The 15,457-nt window shown below is 39.5% G+C and overlaps 1 protein-coding gene and 1 pseudogene across 1 annotated transcript in view; both read right to left on the bottom strand.

Moving 5' to 3' along the window:
- LOC108175845 (zinc finger protein 569-like) overlaps positions 1-15,457 on the bottom strand; it is a 32,756-nt gene that overhangs the window by 11,461 nt on the left and 5,838 nt on the right. The window lies entirely within an intron of this gene.
- LOC138848541 (apelin receptor early endogenous ligand-like) lies at positions 10,978-11,397 on the bottom strand (annotated as a pseudogene).

Below are 15,457 nucleotides of genomic sequence, written 5' to 3'. Positions count from 1 at the left end.
AAATTATGTGGAGATAATGAGGTTGTTCTTCAAATTTCTGCTTATATACGGTCATTGTGTTCTTTTGGCTTATATTTTAAGGAACTTATGATCACATGAAGTCTGACTTAGTATAATGTTACTATTTCAGAACAGGATAAAGGTTCACAGTAATTTTCTGTAGTTGCATGAATACTCTATATTGTTCAAAAAGAAATTACTGAAAGAGAGAATTTTTTTTAAACTTTTATTTAATGAATATAAATTTCCAAAGTACAGCTTATGGATTACAATGGCTTCCCCCTCCTGATAACTTCTCTCCTACCCGCAACCCTTCCCTTTCCCTCTCCCTCTCCCTCTCCCTTTCCATTCACATCAAGATTCATTTTTGATTCTCTTTATATACAGAGGATCAGTTTAGCATATGTTAAGTAAAGATTTCAACAGTTTGCTCCCACATAGAAACACAAACTGAAAAATACTGTTTGAGTACTAGTTATAGCATTAAATCACCATGTACAGCACATTAAGCACAGAGATCCTACATGAGGAGTAAGTGCAAAGTGACTCCTGTTGTTGACTTAACAAATTGACACTCTCGTTTATGGCATCAGTAATCACCCTAGGCTCTTGTCATGAGTTGCCAAGGCTATGGAAGCCTTTTGAGTTCACTGACTTTGATCATATTTAGACAAGGTCGTAATCAAAGTGGAAGTTCTCTCCTCCCTTCATAGAAAGGTACCTCCTTCTTTGATGACCTGTTCTGTCCACTGGGATCTCACTCGCGGAGATCTCTCATTTAGATTTTTTTTGTTTGTTTGTTTTTGCATGTGTGTTTTTTTTTTTTTTTTTTTTTTTTTTTTTTTTTTTTTTTTTTTTTTGCCAGAGTGTCTTGGCTTTCATGCCTGAAATACTCTCATGGGCTTTTCAGCCAGATCCACGTGCCTTAAGGGCTGATTCTGAGGCCAGAGTGCTGTTTAGGACATCTGCCATTCTATGGGTCTGCTGTGTATCTCACTTCCCATGTTGGATCATTCTCTCCCTTTTTGATTCTATCAGCTAGTATTTGCAGACACTAGTCTTGTTTATGTGCTTCCTTTGGCTCTTAGTCCTATCATTATGATCAATTGTGAACAGAAATTGATCACTGGGACTAGTGAGATGGCATTGGTACATGCCACCTTGATGGGATTGAATTGGAATCCCCTGGTATGTTTCTAACTCTACTGTTTGGGGTAAGTCAGCTTGAGCATGTCCTGAATTGCACATCTCTTCCCTCTCTTATTCCCACTCTTATATTTAACAGTAATCACTTTTCAGTTAAGTTTCAACACTTAAGAATAACTGTGCATTGATTACAGTATTCAACCAAAAGTATTAAGTAGAACAACCAAAAAAATACTAAGAGGGATAATGTATTAAGTTGTTCATCAACAGTCAGGGCAAGGGCTGATCAAGTCACCATTTCTCATAGTGTTCATTTCACTTTAACGGGTTTCCTTTTTGGTGCTCAGTTAGTTGTCACTGATCAGGAAGAACATATGATATTTGTCCCTTTGGACTGGCTTATTTCACTCAGCATAATGTTTTCCAAATTCCTAACAGGGATCACTTTTCAGTTAAAATTTAAACACCTAAGAATAATTGTGTGTTAATTACAGAGTTCAACCAATAGTACTAGAACAAAAAAAAAATACTAAAATGGATAAAGTATTACATTGTACATCAGCAGTCAGGACAAGAGCTGATCAAGTCACTGTTTCTCATAGTGTCCATTTCACTTCAACAAGTTTCCCCTTTGGTGCTCAGTTAGTTGTCGCCAATCAGGGAGAACATATGATATTTGTCCCTTTGGGACTGGCTTATTTCACTCAGCATAATGTTTTCCAGATTCCTCCATCTTGTTGCAAATGACCAGGTTTCATTGTTTTTGACTGCTGTATAGTATTCTATAGAGTAAAAGCAATTTATACACTCAATGCAATACCAATCAAGATACCAAAGACCTTCTTCTCAGATCTGGTAAAAATGATGCTGAAATTCATATGGAGACACAGGAGACTTTGAATAGCTAAAGCAATCTTGTACAACAAGACAAAGCCGGAGACATCACAGTACCAGATTTCAGGACATACTACAGGGCACTTGTTATCAAAACAGCATGGTACTGGTACAGAAACAGATGGATAGACCAATGGAACAGAATAGAAACACCAAAAATCAATCCAAACTTCTACAGCCAACTTATATTTGATTAAGGATCCAAAACCAATCCCTGCAGTAAGGACAGTCTATTCAATAAATGGTGCTGGGAAAACTGGATTTCCACATGCAGAAGCATGAAGCAAGACCCCTACCTTTCACCTTACACAAAAATTCACTCAACATGGATTAAAGACTTAAATCTACGACCTGACATCACCAAATTATTAGAGAGCATTGGAAAAACCCTGCAAGATATAGGTACCAGCAAAGACTGCTTGGAAAAGACCCCAGAAGCACAGGCAGTCAAAGCCAAAATTAACATTTGGGACTGCATCAAATTGAGAAGTTTCTGTACTGCAAAAGAAACAGTCAGGAAAGTGAAGAGGCATCCAACAGAATGGGAAAAAATATTTGCAAACTATGCAACTGATAAAGGGTTGATATCCAGAATCTACAAAGAAATCAAGAAACTCCATAACATCAAAACAAACAACCCACTTAAAAGATGGGCCAAGGACCTCAATAGACATTTTTCAAAAGAGGAAATCCAAAGGGCCAACAGACGCATGAAAAAATGTTCAAGATCACTAGCAATCAGGGAAATGCAAATCAAAACCACAATGAGGTTTCACCTCACCCTGGTTAGAATGGCTCACATTCAGAAATGTACCAACAATAGATGCTGGAGATGATGTGGGGAAAAAGGGACACTAACCCACTGTTGGTGGGAATGCAAACTGGTTAAGCCACTATGGAAGTCAGTCTGGAGATCCCTCAGAAACCTGAATATAACCCTACCATACAACCCAGCCATCCCACTCCTTGGAATTTACCCAAAGGAAATTAAATTGGCAAACAAAAAAGCTGTCTGCGCATTAATGTTTACTGCAACTCAATTCACAATAGCTAAGACCTGGAACCAACCCAAATACCCATCAACAGTAGACTGGATAAAGAAATTATGGGACATGTACTCTATAGAATACTATACAGCAGTCAAAAACAAAGGGAGAAAATTTGATAGCTTTTTTTAAGATTTATTTATTTATTTGAAAGAAAGTTATACAGAGAGGAGAGGCAGAGAGAAAGAGCGCGCGCGCGAGAGAAATCCATCCAATGGTTCATTCCCCAATTGGCTGCAATGGATGGAGCTATGCTGATATGAAGCCAGGAGACAGAAGATTTTTCTGGCTCTCCCATGTGGGTGCAGGGGTCCAAGGACTTGATCCATCTTCTACTGCTTTCCCAGGCCATACTGGAGAGCTGGATCAGAAGTGGAGCAGGTGAATCTCGAACTGGCACTCATATGGGATGTTGGTGCTTCAGGCCATGAAATTAACCCACTGCACCACAGCGCCAGCCCCATGACATGCTTTTTGAAGACACACAATCCATACATAGCATTAGGAGCAAAAGGGAAGCCATGCTCAGGGGATATTTCTCAAGCAGTACTATTGGAACTGGTGACAGTTTCTGAAATGGATCTGAAAATAAATGTGTTTTTTAATTAAGTGTGTCAAGATAGAGAACATTAGACAGAAGTTAGGGTGCTGGGCATTTACAAATCATGTGACACTACTCAAACCACTTTTCTCCTGAAATACAATTTGTTTCATTTTTTTTTAAAGAGCTCCTGGAAAAACCTCCTTGAGCTACCAGGAAAGACTATTAGAATACAGGGGGCAGCAGCATAGCCCAGGTACCAAATATGACAGACTAGGTTTCACAGACCTCCATTTCTAGAAATCCTGATAGTGGAGTGAAGTAATGGGCATGTGGTAGGAAGCAATGCAGATGGTGACTCTCAGATAGGAGAGGTTATCCTTCCACCCCAGGCTGTACCCTTAAGACCACTGTCTTTCTAATCCATTCACAGCTCTTTTTTGAAGGCTGGTCCAGAACTTTGAGTACCACCAACTCTTGAAAACTAATGGATGAGGTAAGTTAATAGCATGCACTTCTTGTTCACTCTGGTCAATATGATCCGTAACTGCTTGGACCATGCAACCAGGATCTTGACATTTCAATGACTCTTGTCTCTTCTCTGAGCCTTAAGGTGTTGTCTCAGAGAGCATTAAGTGGTATTCTGTTAGAAATGATTCTTATTTGTGGAGCCTCCTTCAAATACCATAACAACTACTCACTTCCTAAGGAAATGGGACCGTCCCACAGTATCCAAACTTCCATGTTCCCAGGAACTAGGTATTGTATAAGTTCTGTAACCTCAAATGAGTAGTACTGGGCAGGCTATGGAGTGCAGGATACCAGAAACTTCACTTGAAGAAGATACACCAGAAACCCCATGAATGCAGTTGCAACAAAGTGTAAGTCAGCCTGCACACATCTCACAGTAAGGACATTTCACTAGTATTGCTGCTACACTCATCTTAGAGATGAGTAAACAGTGACAGAGGTGCAACCTACATTCAGCTCATACACAATTCAGCTCAAATGGTCTGAACACCCATTTCCATTCCTTGGCCACCTTGTATGAGACCAGTTGTCTACAGAAATTTTAGAACTCCTTTCTGTATACCTGAAGACTCACTGGTCTTCTGACAGACACATCATCTTCTGACAAAATAAATTACTGAAAATGCAACATTATTCATCCCTTCTATTGCTTTGGAACTAAGGACCTACCACTGGGATCCCTTCCTGAACCAGCCAAGATCTATAGGGTGAATCTGAATGAGACATTATAATGCCTCTGATCTACAATTGCACTTATGCCACCAAGAGACAGGAACCTGTCTTGCTCTCCAAAGTTTCTTTTACCCCCACACTAACATTCACAGACATAGAAACCAATCACACAGTTCTTGAGCAAAAAGAGGACAGCCTCATGGCCAGAAATTCTGTAAAGATAGTGGGAGTGGTTGCAATGGCATATACTGAGAAGGAAAACAAAGGAGACTTTCTATCATCTTTCCCTGTAGACATCATGGGCAGATGAAGCTACCTTCCCCATAAAACAGTGCACACCCCCATTAGGAAGCAATTTGCTGGAAAACCAACCTCTTAGGATACAGAGAGGGTACATCAAAACTCGTCTAACCACATGAAGTACTCACCTAATATTCTAATTCCTCATTAATTCCTGGTTTGGTAAATACATTTCAAAGAAACAGCATTTCCACTAAGATCTGAAAGCAAAGTTGCTCACCATCACCACTGCTGTTCAATACACTTCTAAAAGTTTTAGCTATGGTAATAATGCAAAAAATAGAAATCAAAGGAAAACAAATTAGAAAGGAGGAAGTCCAACAATCTGATTGCAGATGACATGATCCTATATATTGGGAAACCAAAAGACTCCCCTAAGAGATTATTGAAACTTATAAGAGAGTTTGGTAAAGTTGTAAAATATAAAATCAACACATAAAAATCAATAACCATTATATATACAAAAATGTCAGAACTGAAAAAGAACTTAACAGATCAGTGTCATTCATGACACCCATAAAAATTTTTATTACTTTGGAATAAATTTAGTCAAGGTATGACAAATCTCTACAAGAAAATTTACAAAACATTAAAGAAATAGAAAAAAAACACAAAAAAAAGAAAAATCTTCCATGTTCATAAATTGGAAGAACGGATGCCATCAAAAGAAATTGCTTTTAATTTAATTTAATTTTTACAATCATTTATTTATTTGAGAGGCAGGTATAGACAGAGGGAGAGACAGAAAGAGATATCTTCTATCTGCTGGTTAATTCCCCAAATGGCTGTAATGGCTGGAGCTGGGCTGATCTGAACCCAGGAGCTAGGAGCTTCCTCCTCATCTCTCAGGTGGATACAGGGGCCCAAGCATTTGGGCCATCTTCCACTGCCTTCCCAGGCCATGAGCAGAGAACTGGATCAGAGGAGCAGCTGGGACCCAAACTGGCATCCATATGAGATGCCAATGACACAGGCAGAGGCTCAACCTACTATTCCACAGTGCCAAACCCCCAAAAGCAATTTACAGATTCAATGTGATCTCAATAAAAATACCAACAATATTCTTCTCAGAGTTAGGAAAAAGATGATGTTAAAATTGTCATGAAATGCCAAGGCAATCTTCACAAAAGCAAAGCTGGAGGTATCACAATTCCAGAATCCAAGATCTACTGCAGGGCAGTTATAATCTAAATAGCTTGCTATTGGCACCCCAAAAGACATGCAGACCTATGAAACAGGATAGAATCCCCCCAGATTAATCCACACATCTATAACCAACTAGTTTGTGACAAATTTAAAGCAATCTCTGGAGAAAGGATAATCTTCAAAAATGGTGCTGGGAAAATTTGTTCTTCACATGTAGTATGAAACAAGATCCCCACCTTACAACTTATACAAAAATTAACTGTAATTGGATCAATCATCTAAATCTATGTGATACCATCAGATTAGTAGGGGAAAATATCAGGGAAACTCTGCAAGACATTGTCATAGGCAAACGCTTTTGGAAAAAGATCCCATGAAGCACAGGCAATAAAAGCAAAAATAGTCAAAGGAGATTATATCAAGCTAAGAAACTTCTGAAATCCAACAAAGAAGCACTGACAGATGGAAGAAAATATTCACAAACTATTAGTAGAAATATCCAAAATTTCCAATGACCTCAACAAATTTAACAACAAAACAATGCAGTTCAAGAAATGGGCAACAGCCATTTTCCTGTTATATTAACAGGCAGTTTTAACAAGCATTTCTCCAAGGAAGAAATTCAAATGGCCAACAGACACATAAAAAATGCTCAGGATCACTAGCCATCAGGGATATGCTAATAGAAACCACAGTGAGATTTCTCCTCACCCCAGTTAGTATGGTTATCATATAGAAACCAAAAGTCATTTTGGGGCAGGCACTGTGGCTTAGTGGGTTAAGCCACTGCCTGCAGTACTGGCTTCCCATATGAGTGCTGGTTTGAGTCCTGGCTGCTCCACTTTTGATCCAGCTTTCTGCTAATGAACCTGAGAAAGCAGTGGAGGACAGCTCACATGCTTTGATCCCTGTACCCATGTGGCAGACCTGGATAAAGTTCCTGGCTCCTGGCTTCAATCTAGCCATGCCTTGGCCATTGTGGTCATTTGGGGGAGTGAACCATCAGAGATCTCTCTCTCTCAGTGTAAAATTGCAATTCAAATAAATAAATAAATCCTTTTTTAAATCACAGAGTATTTTATTGAACAATTTTAAATGTTGTATGAGCAGACCTCTGCAACCATTTATTTTTAAAACAGTCAGTCTGGTGTTAGCTGTTTTTCTGTGAATGTAAGAATATGTACTTGAAAAAGGTATAGGCTTGAGGAAGTGGTGATATTCTAGAGTGGAGATGGCAGAGCGTGCTCCACTGCCCCGACTCTCCCCACAGTTTAAGAGAATACAGTATCACCTGATGGCTTAGGAGCATGACAAGCAGGACCCCGTGGTGGCCTATTACTGAACAGTTGCTCAAGAACTGATCTGTGGGGTGGTTGTTGGCAGCCATTGTTTGATCATTATGTATTTCATCAAGGGAGTCGTTTATTTGCCATGCAAACTGGAATAAAGATTGATAGTAAAACTCCTGAGTTTCATAAATTTTTATCAAAATTAACAGATCAGTTAGAAGCCATAATCATCTTCAGCATTTGACCCAGGCAGCATGCCATCAGGCAGCTATAGTTAAATACAGATTCCTCCAGGTGCGCATGCCCCAGCCAACACACCAGCAAAAGTGCCTCATAGCATGGGTGTAACAAGGAATACTATCCAACCTACTCTATAGACCATTCCAGCCATTGATCTTGCACTTTTCAGTACAGTTTCCCAAGTCAATATCCACCTCATCCCTTTGGAGGACTTTGTGATAGCTCAGAAATGCTGCAAATATGCTGGCAGTGCTTTGCAATATGAAGATGTAAGCACTGCTATTCAGAATCTACAGAAAGACCTCAAGTTACTGATGACTGACAAAGAATGAAGCCTTTGTACAACAGATCCATGTATTTTTGGCATAAAGAACTAACTCCATTACTCTATCTTCAGCCTATCAAGAGTACAGTTTTAAGAAAGACTTCAGTTGAATTGAATATGATAAAATCTGTGTGTATCAGATTCTTTTTGAAGCATTCATCAGTAGCCTCAACCAGTTTTTATTGTCCATTTAATGGCTCCAATAGTTTATGGGTACATAGGGCTGATGTTGGCAAGATCCTAAAAACACCCTTTGAACACTGCTTCAGCAAATGAAAACAAAGGAAGTATATATTGGAAATAAGCTTTATTAAATTACATACATGAAGAGAATTTCTTAAAAGCTATGCTTGGACAAACAGATCATGTTACTTTGCTGTAAAATTCTAAATCTAATAAAAGATTCCAGAATAGTCTAGATTAGAGATTACATTTTTGTTTTCATTTAGACTTAAAAAACAAATACAAATGCCTAAAGTGTTCAAACTCAATTCTTATTCCTTAAAGTGAACAGAAGGAAAAGTCATTCAGTAAAGAGGTAGAAATGTTTCAGACTTAATAATGTTAATGGTGTTGGTTTCCCAAATGCTTTTCCTTTTCCATTAAACTTAAAGTGAACTGGTATTTGCTGCATCAGCAGCCTGACTGCATGTCTTAGAGAATGAAAAATAGAGATCTGTAAAGATCGCTGAAGACTTGGTGCTTTTAGGTTAAGATTCTCAGCTGCTGTGGAATAGGTTCATAGAGTGCACAACTGTGAATGATTTAGAAGACTTATATGACTTAAGATGTTAAGTTTATGAATTTTGTGGAAAATTATGGACTTACTATGTCATTTGAATTTGCTTCATTAAAAAAATTAAATACAAAGATTCTTGGGACTGGTATAGCAGGTTAAAGCCCTGGCATGAAGCACTGACATCCCACATGGGCACTGGTTCTAGTCCCAGCTGCTCGTCTTTGATCCAGTTCTCTGCTATGGCCTGGGAAAGCAATAGAAGATGGCCCAAGTCCTTGGGCCCCTGCACCAGCATGGGAGACCCAGAAGAAGCTCTGGGCAACTGCCTTGGGATCAGCACAGCTCTGGCCATTGTGGCTATCTGGGGAGTGAACCAGCAGATGGAAGACCTCTCTCTCTGCTTCTACCTCTCTCTGTAACTCTTTCAAATAAATAAAATAAATCTTTAAAAAAAATTCCTTTTAGATAAAACATAAAAAAAGTATAGGCTTGTATTGAACAAGGTGTATCTGAATTTTATAAAATTTGTTATTTTTAATACAAAACATACATGAACATGTTTAAAACATAATTGATTATAGAAGCTTGTGTTTCTACTCAAATGCACTTGTGAAAAGAAATTACAATTTATCCACAAAATAATTTAGAATTTCCTAACAGTATCTAACTTAAATTATAAAGTAAAACATCCTAAAACATCTTTTACTTGTGTGTAAATTTAATTCCAGCACCTCAAGTTAGCATTTTCTATCCCAAAGGTTATTAAATGTTTTGAAAGGGAGATAAATTCCATGATGTAGGTAGATTTTCTGTTCTAAATTCTTTATATAGTTGGGGCTAGTGCCGTGGCACAGTATATTAATCCTCTGCCCGTGGTGCTGGCATCCCTTATGGGTGCTGGTTCTAGTCCCAGCTGCCCCTCTTCCAGTCCAGTTCTCTGCAATGGCCTGGGAATGCAGTGGAAGATGGCCCAAGTGTTTGGGCCCCTGCACCCTCATGAGAGACCAGGAAGAAGCATCTGGCTCCTGGCTTCGGATAGGTGCAGTTCCAGCCATTGCAGCCATCTGGGGAGTGAACCAACGGAAGGAGAACCTTTCTCTCTGTCTCTCCTTCTCTCTGTCTGTAATTCTATCTCTCAAATAAATAAATAAAATCTTAAAAAAATAAATTCTTTATATATTCATATTAATTACAACCTCTTATTTTAGAAAAATGAGGATTAATGATTAATGACTCCTCCTAGTCTGTGATGGTTACAAAGTAAAATTTGTAGTCAAGGTATGAATTTGCAAATTTCTTATCTGCAATCAACTTATTGTAACAAAAATTTTGTGGCACTGTTAACAGTCTTTAAATAAATACAAACTAGGAGAATATTTAGCAACTTAAGAACACCTGGCTATCAAAATTATTCCGATGCAGATAAAATAAGATTACTTATGGGGTAACCACATGCTGAATTTCTGGTATTTTATTTACATGTCTCATTGTCACAGCTGAAAGCAACAAAACATAGTATGAGAATGATGAGCACTCTTCTAATTCTAGAGACATGTGTGCCCTGTCAGGACTTCATTGTCCTAACTGTAGATATTAACAATGCAGGTCCTTTTAAGAAACTATACATACAAAATAATCAAAGAACAAAAGAGAACTTCAAAAGAAGTTCTTTCAAAAGAAGAACTTTCTTTCACAACTTCAAGTGGACACAGCTCATAAAATAAATCATAGTTTCATAAACACTAAAGCTTGTCATAGACAATTGGTACCAACGAATAGTTTTCTCTCATAGTCTCTCTATATAAATAATTAACAAACCAATTATTTTCTTCCTATTCTGCAAAGCCAGCCAATGTAATTAGTTTCAAATTTAGAATCTTCAAGTCACCCAGAAATGCACAATATTAGCTTTTGGAGCTTTATAAGAGCATAAAATAGCAATTTTTAATTCTTGTGCTTTTTAACATTAGAGAGTTCTAACCCATGTTAGACTAACAATGTGAAGAAAAATATGAGGATTTTTGTTATGATTATGCTTTGCCTAGAACCATGCCTCGACTTAGGTTATTTTTCCTCTCCACTGAAGCCAGGATGAAGAGTCCTGTGGAACTAGTAAAATGCCCCCTGGTGTTCTTAAATGATTACTTTTTGGACAGAAACTTCCAAGCAAACACACCAGAGTCGTAGTGAACTTTTTCTGAGGTTGGAATCTTCTCTGCTTCTTCAGGCAGACCAAGGGAAGCCAACTGGAGATCTCAGGGGAAGGCCACACGGGAATGGAGAGGCATGCATCTCCTCTGGAGGCAGCTGTGTCTGTGAAATTTTTTTCTCATGGCAAATTTGACAGGTCTCTATCCATTGATAAAGAAGATACTCATTGGGGCCAGCACTGTGGTACAGTGGGTTATGTCCTGGCCTGAAGTGCTGGCATCCCATATGTGTGCAGGTTCTAGTCCCAGCTGCTCCTCTTCTGATCCAGCTCTCTGCTATGGCCTGGGATCGCAGTAGAAGATGGCCCAGGTCCTTGGGCCCCTGCACCCATGTGGGAGAACTGGAAGAAGCTCCTGGCTCCTGGCTCCTGGCTTCGGATTGGTGCAGCTCCAGCCATTGCGGCCATCTGGGTAGAGAACCAGCAGATGGAAGACCTCTCTCTCTCTCTCTCTCTGCCTCTCCTCTCTCTGTGTAACTCTGAATTTCAAATAAATAAATAAATCTTTTTAAAAAAAGAAGAGACTCATCATAAAAATTAGTAATGCAGAAAAATATCATTGAAATCTCATTTTTTTCTGCCACAGGCCAGTGGAACAATAGCTCTCAGAGTAAAACAAACAGACTGTAAAGAGTCTGTCCAATATCTCCTGCTCCCCTCACATTCTAAGGACAGACCTTGGAAAACGACCAGCTGCCCCTTCCAGAAATGTTAATCAATAAATAAATCTTTAATAAAAAGAAAAAGCAGGTAACTTTTCCCCCTGTATTTCTGGGCAGGATTCCTGTCTTTGAACCAATATCTCATGATTTTTATTAATTTTTCCTTTTTTGGAATTGGGGTGGAAGTAGGCAAAACATGCATGAAAGAAGGGGGAAAAAGCTTAAAGTACTAGATTGTAAAGTAGAAACAAATGGACAGGAAGGCGGGAGGTGAAGGGGTGAAGATTAGGTAAAGGAAAAATCCAATTTCTTAAATCCTTAAAAACTGAAAGGAAGAAAGGAGGGGGAAATAGAGAAGTATGGTTATGTTCTTATGGAATTACATTATCATGGAATCTCTTCTCTTTTTATCAATAAAAATAAAAATGTTCAAAAATTGAAATTTCATTCCTTTATTGCATCACTAACTGCCTCATTCCAACACTATAAAAACAGAATCCAAAGGCAAGCATGGGTTGCTGGGTGGAAGTGGCAGTGACAGCCCTATTTCTCTAACATCAACCTCTGCACCCCAATTTCTGATCAGCGAAGTTCTATACAGTACCCTGAATCCACTTCATAAAATAAACCACTTAGGGCAAAAGCTCAGAGAAAATCAATGACCCCGTTATTCTTTGCCTATGAAGTACTCATAAAAATTAGCATGCTGCTAAAGAAAATGAGATTATGGCCAAGCTATGTATAAAGAACACAGGGATGCAAAGTCAGGAGGCAGTTTGGTGTTTTATGAGCACCCAAAGTGAACTGCAGATGATGGAAGGGGATGCATTACAGAATGGGAGCTGAGTAGGCAGCCCAGCCAGTAGTGACCACCAAGCCTTTAACCTGAGATTTGTGAGTATTTGTGAAGTGTACAAATGAGCTCTACCTATAATAACAGTGATTAATCTTTTTTCCTTACGACACAAGGCAAAACACATTTTTTCCAATTTTTATCCATTTTTCATTTTATTTGAAAGGCAGGGGAGACGGAGAGGGAGAGAGATTTCTTCCGTTTTCCGGTACATCCCCAAATGCTCACAACAGCAGGCAATGTTCAGCCTGAAGCCAGGATCCCGGAACTCCATCCAGGCCTGGCTGAGTTCACTTAATTCTGAGGACGCACAGTCTTCAGTGACACCTGTCTTTATAAAGACACATCTCATTACAAAATAAAACTCCCTACTCAGGACTTTTGAGATCCAAGAGAAAACTTTCAAATATTTTGCAGATGAGTACAAAACAGAAATCCAGAGACTTCTGTGAGCCAACAAGTTCCCTGCCTACCTGAGAATCAGCCTGGTCACCAGGGAGATCTAGGGAAGAGGACCAAGCAAAGCCATTTGGAACCTGTGCCCAGAGTCTTATCTCTTGAGTGAGCATAAAGGCAGCCCAGTCATTGGTCACTGGCAGTTTGGACCAACTTAATCCTGCAGTGGGTACACAAACTAGTCAACTCCAATTTGGGCTGAGTTATCAGACTGGAAGTCTGGTCAAAGATTGTCACCCACTAAGGAATTTGGACATAGGAGTGGCCAAAAAAGAACCATTAGGAGATGCTCACAATAGGAGTCAGAGTACTCAGGGGGTAATAAATGCACAGATCCTAGACCAAGGCAACAGGCAATGCCAACCTTCTCTTTTGTTGTAAACTTTTCTTACTTTATCTTAAAGGCCTTGAGAAACAGATCTGTAGACATCTCATGTGTAAGACAAACATGCATCATTCATAATTGGCCTATAAATATTAGCATTCTTTCCCTGATCAATGAGCCTCAGGACCTAGCTCAGGGAGGGCCAAGTAAAGGGAATCACTTCAGTCTCAATTCTAGGGAAGTACACATCCTCCGTGAACTGCTTCTTACAAAATATTTCTCCAATTGTCCAGGAGAAATACATCAACTCTGAAGAGGCTACTTTTTTTTTCCCCATAGAGCCCAATACTTGTCTTGGGAATCACATGTGATGCCAGGTAGATGGATAAGAAAGCCAATTGGATTCATCTACTAGAAGACAAGATACTTTACACAAATTGCTATATTTCACTCTACAGAAAAATGCAAACTGAATCACAAAGAACTCCAGTCGATCAATCCCCTGGTTTAAGCAAAGGGCATATTTGCATTACTCCAGATATGCAGGCCTCTCTTTCTGTTGTACTCTCATGTGGACTATCTGCATAGGGACACAGAGTGAGGGGGAGGCTGCAGCAGTAAAAATGGTCAATGTTTCAGTTATAAAACTGATTTTTAATTATCTCAAATTCAGTCATAAAAATTCTGCTCTAAGCAAGACACACATAAAGCCAAGCTTATCACTTTCTCAACAAAAATTTAATGCTAACTGCATATTTAGGAGTGTACTATTGCATTTAATTACAGTACTTCTCCACATCTTATTTTTTTAAGATTGTATTTATTTGAGAGGTAGAATTATAGACAGTGAGAGGAAGAGACAGAGATATAGGTCTTCCATTTGCTGGTTCACTCCCCAAATGGCTATAACAGATAGAGCTGCACTGATCTGAAGCCAGGAGCCAGGAGCTTTTCTCTGTCCCCTCTTTGGGTATAGGGGCCTAAGCACTTGAGCCATCTTCTACTGTTTTCCCAGGTCATAGTCATAGCTGAGAGCTAGATCAGAAGAAGAGCAGCTGGGACTAGAACTGGTGCCCATATGGGATGCTAGTGCCACAGGCAGAAGATTAAGCTACAAAGCCACAGTACCAGCCCCTCTACATCTTATAAGCACATCCTAACCTGAAAGAAGAAAACCGAAAAGTGAGTCAAGTATATCACAAATTATGCTAGAAATCATCTCTAATTAAAAAAAAAAAAAAAAAGAAAAAAAGAAAACCCTTTAATAGAAACCTGCACAAATGACCTGTGTCCTATGACTTTATCCTTTGGAATACTTTTCAAGATTTCTTCTGGCCTTCCTGCCTTCCCCTGTTCCTCATACCCTTTCTACATCACTGCCTCTCTGTCCCTGCAGCTCTCTCCCTTTGGAAGCAGTCTTGTGGACTGTCAATCATTATTTTAAAATGTTCTGTAGGAAGGGCCTGAAGGGCCTTCTAATATCCCTTAAATAAAATTTCCATAAAACAGACAATAGAGGGGCTGGTACTGTGTCCCAGCAGGGAAAGCTGCTGCCTGCACTGCCAGCATCCCATATGGGCGCTGGTTTGAGTCTCGGCTGCTCCATTTCTGATCTGGCTCTCTTCTAAGATCTGGGGAAGCAGTAGAAGATGGCCCAAGCCCTTGGGCCCCTGCACCCATGTGGGATAACTGGAAGAGGCTCCGGGCTCTTGGCTTCAGTTCAGGGTAGCTCCAGCCATTGCAGCCATCTGGGACTAAACCTGAAGATGGAAGGCCTTTCTCCCTCTCTCTCTCTCTGCCTCTGCTTCTGACTCTGCCTTTCAAATAAAAATAATAATAATAAAACAGACAGTAGAGCATAGTGGGAAAGCCACTGCCTGTGATGCTGGTATTCCATATTGTGCATGAGTTCATGTCCCACCTGCTCTACTTCTGATCCAGCTCCTTCATGTGCATAGGAAAGCTGCAAAGGATGGTGCTTGTGCTCCTACTCCCACATGGGAAATGTGGAAGAAGACACTGGCTCCAGACTTTAATCCAGTCCAACCCCAGCTGTTGTGGCCATTAGGGGTGTGAGCCAGTG

This window comes from Oryctolagus cuniculus, chromosome 2, assembly GCF_964237555.1.
Source record: "Oryctolagus cuniculus chromosome 2, mOryCun1.1, whole genome shotgun sequence".
NCBI lineage: Eukaryota > Metazoa > Chordata > Mammalia > Lagomorpha > Leporidae > Oryctolagus > Oryctolagus cuniculus.
This window is presented reverse-complemented; position numbering and strand designations above follow the sequence as displayed.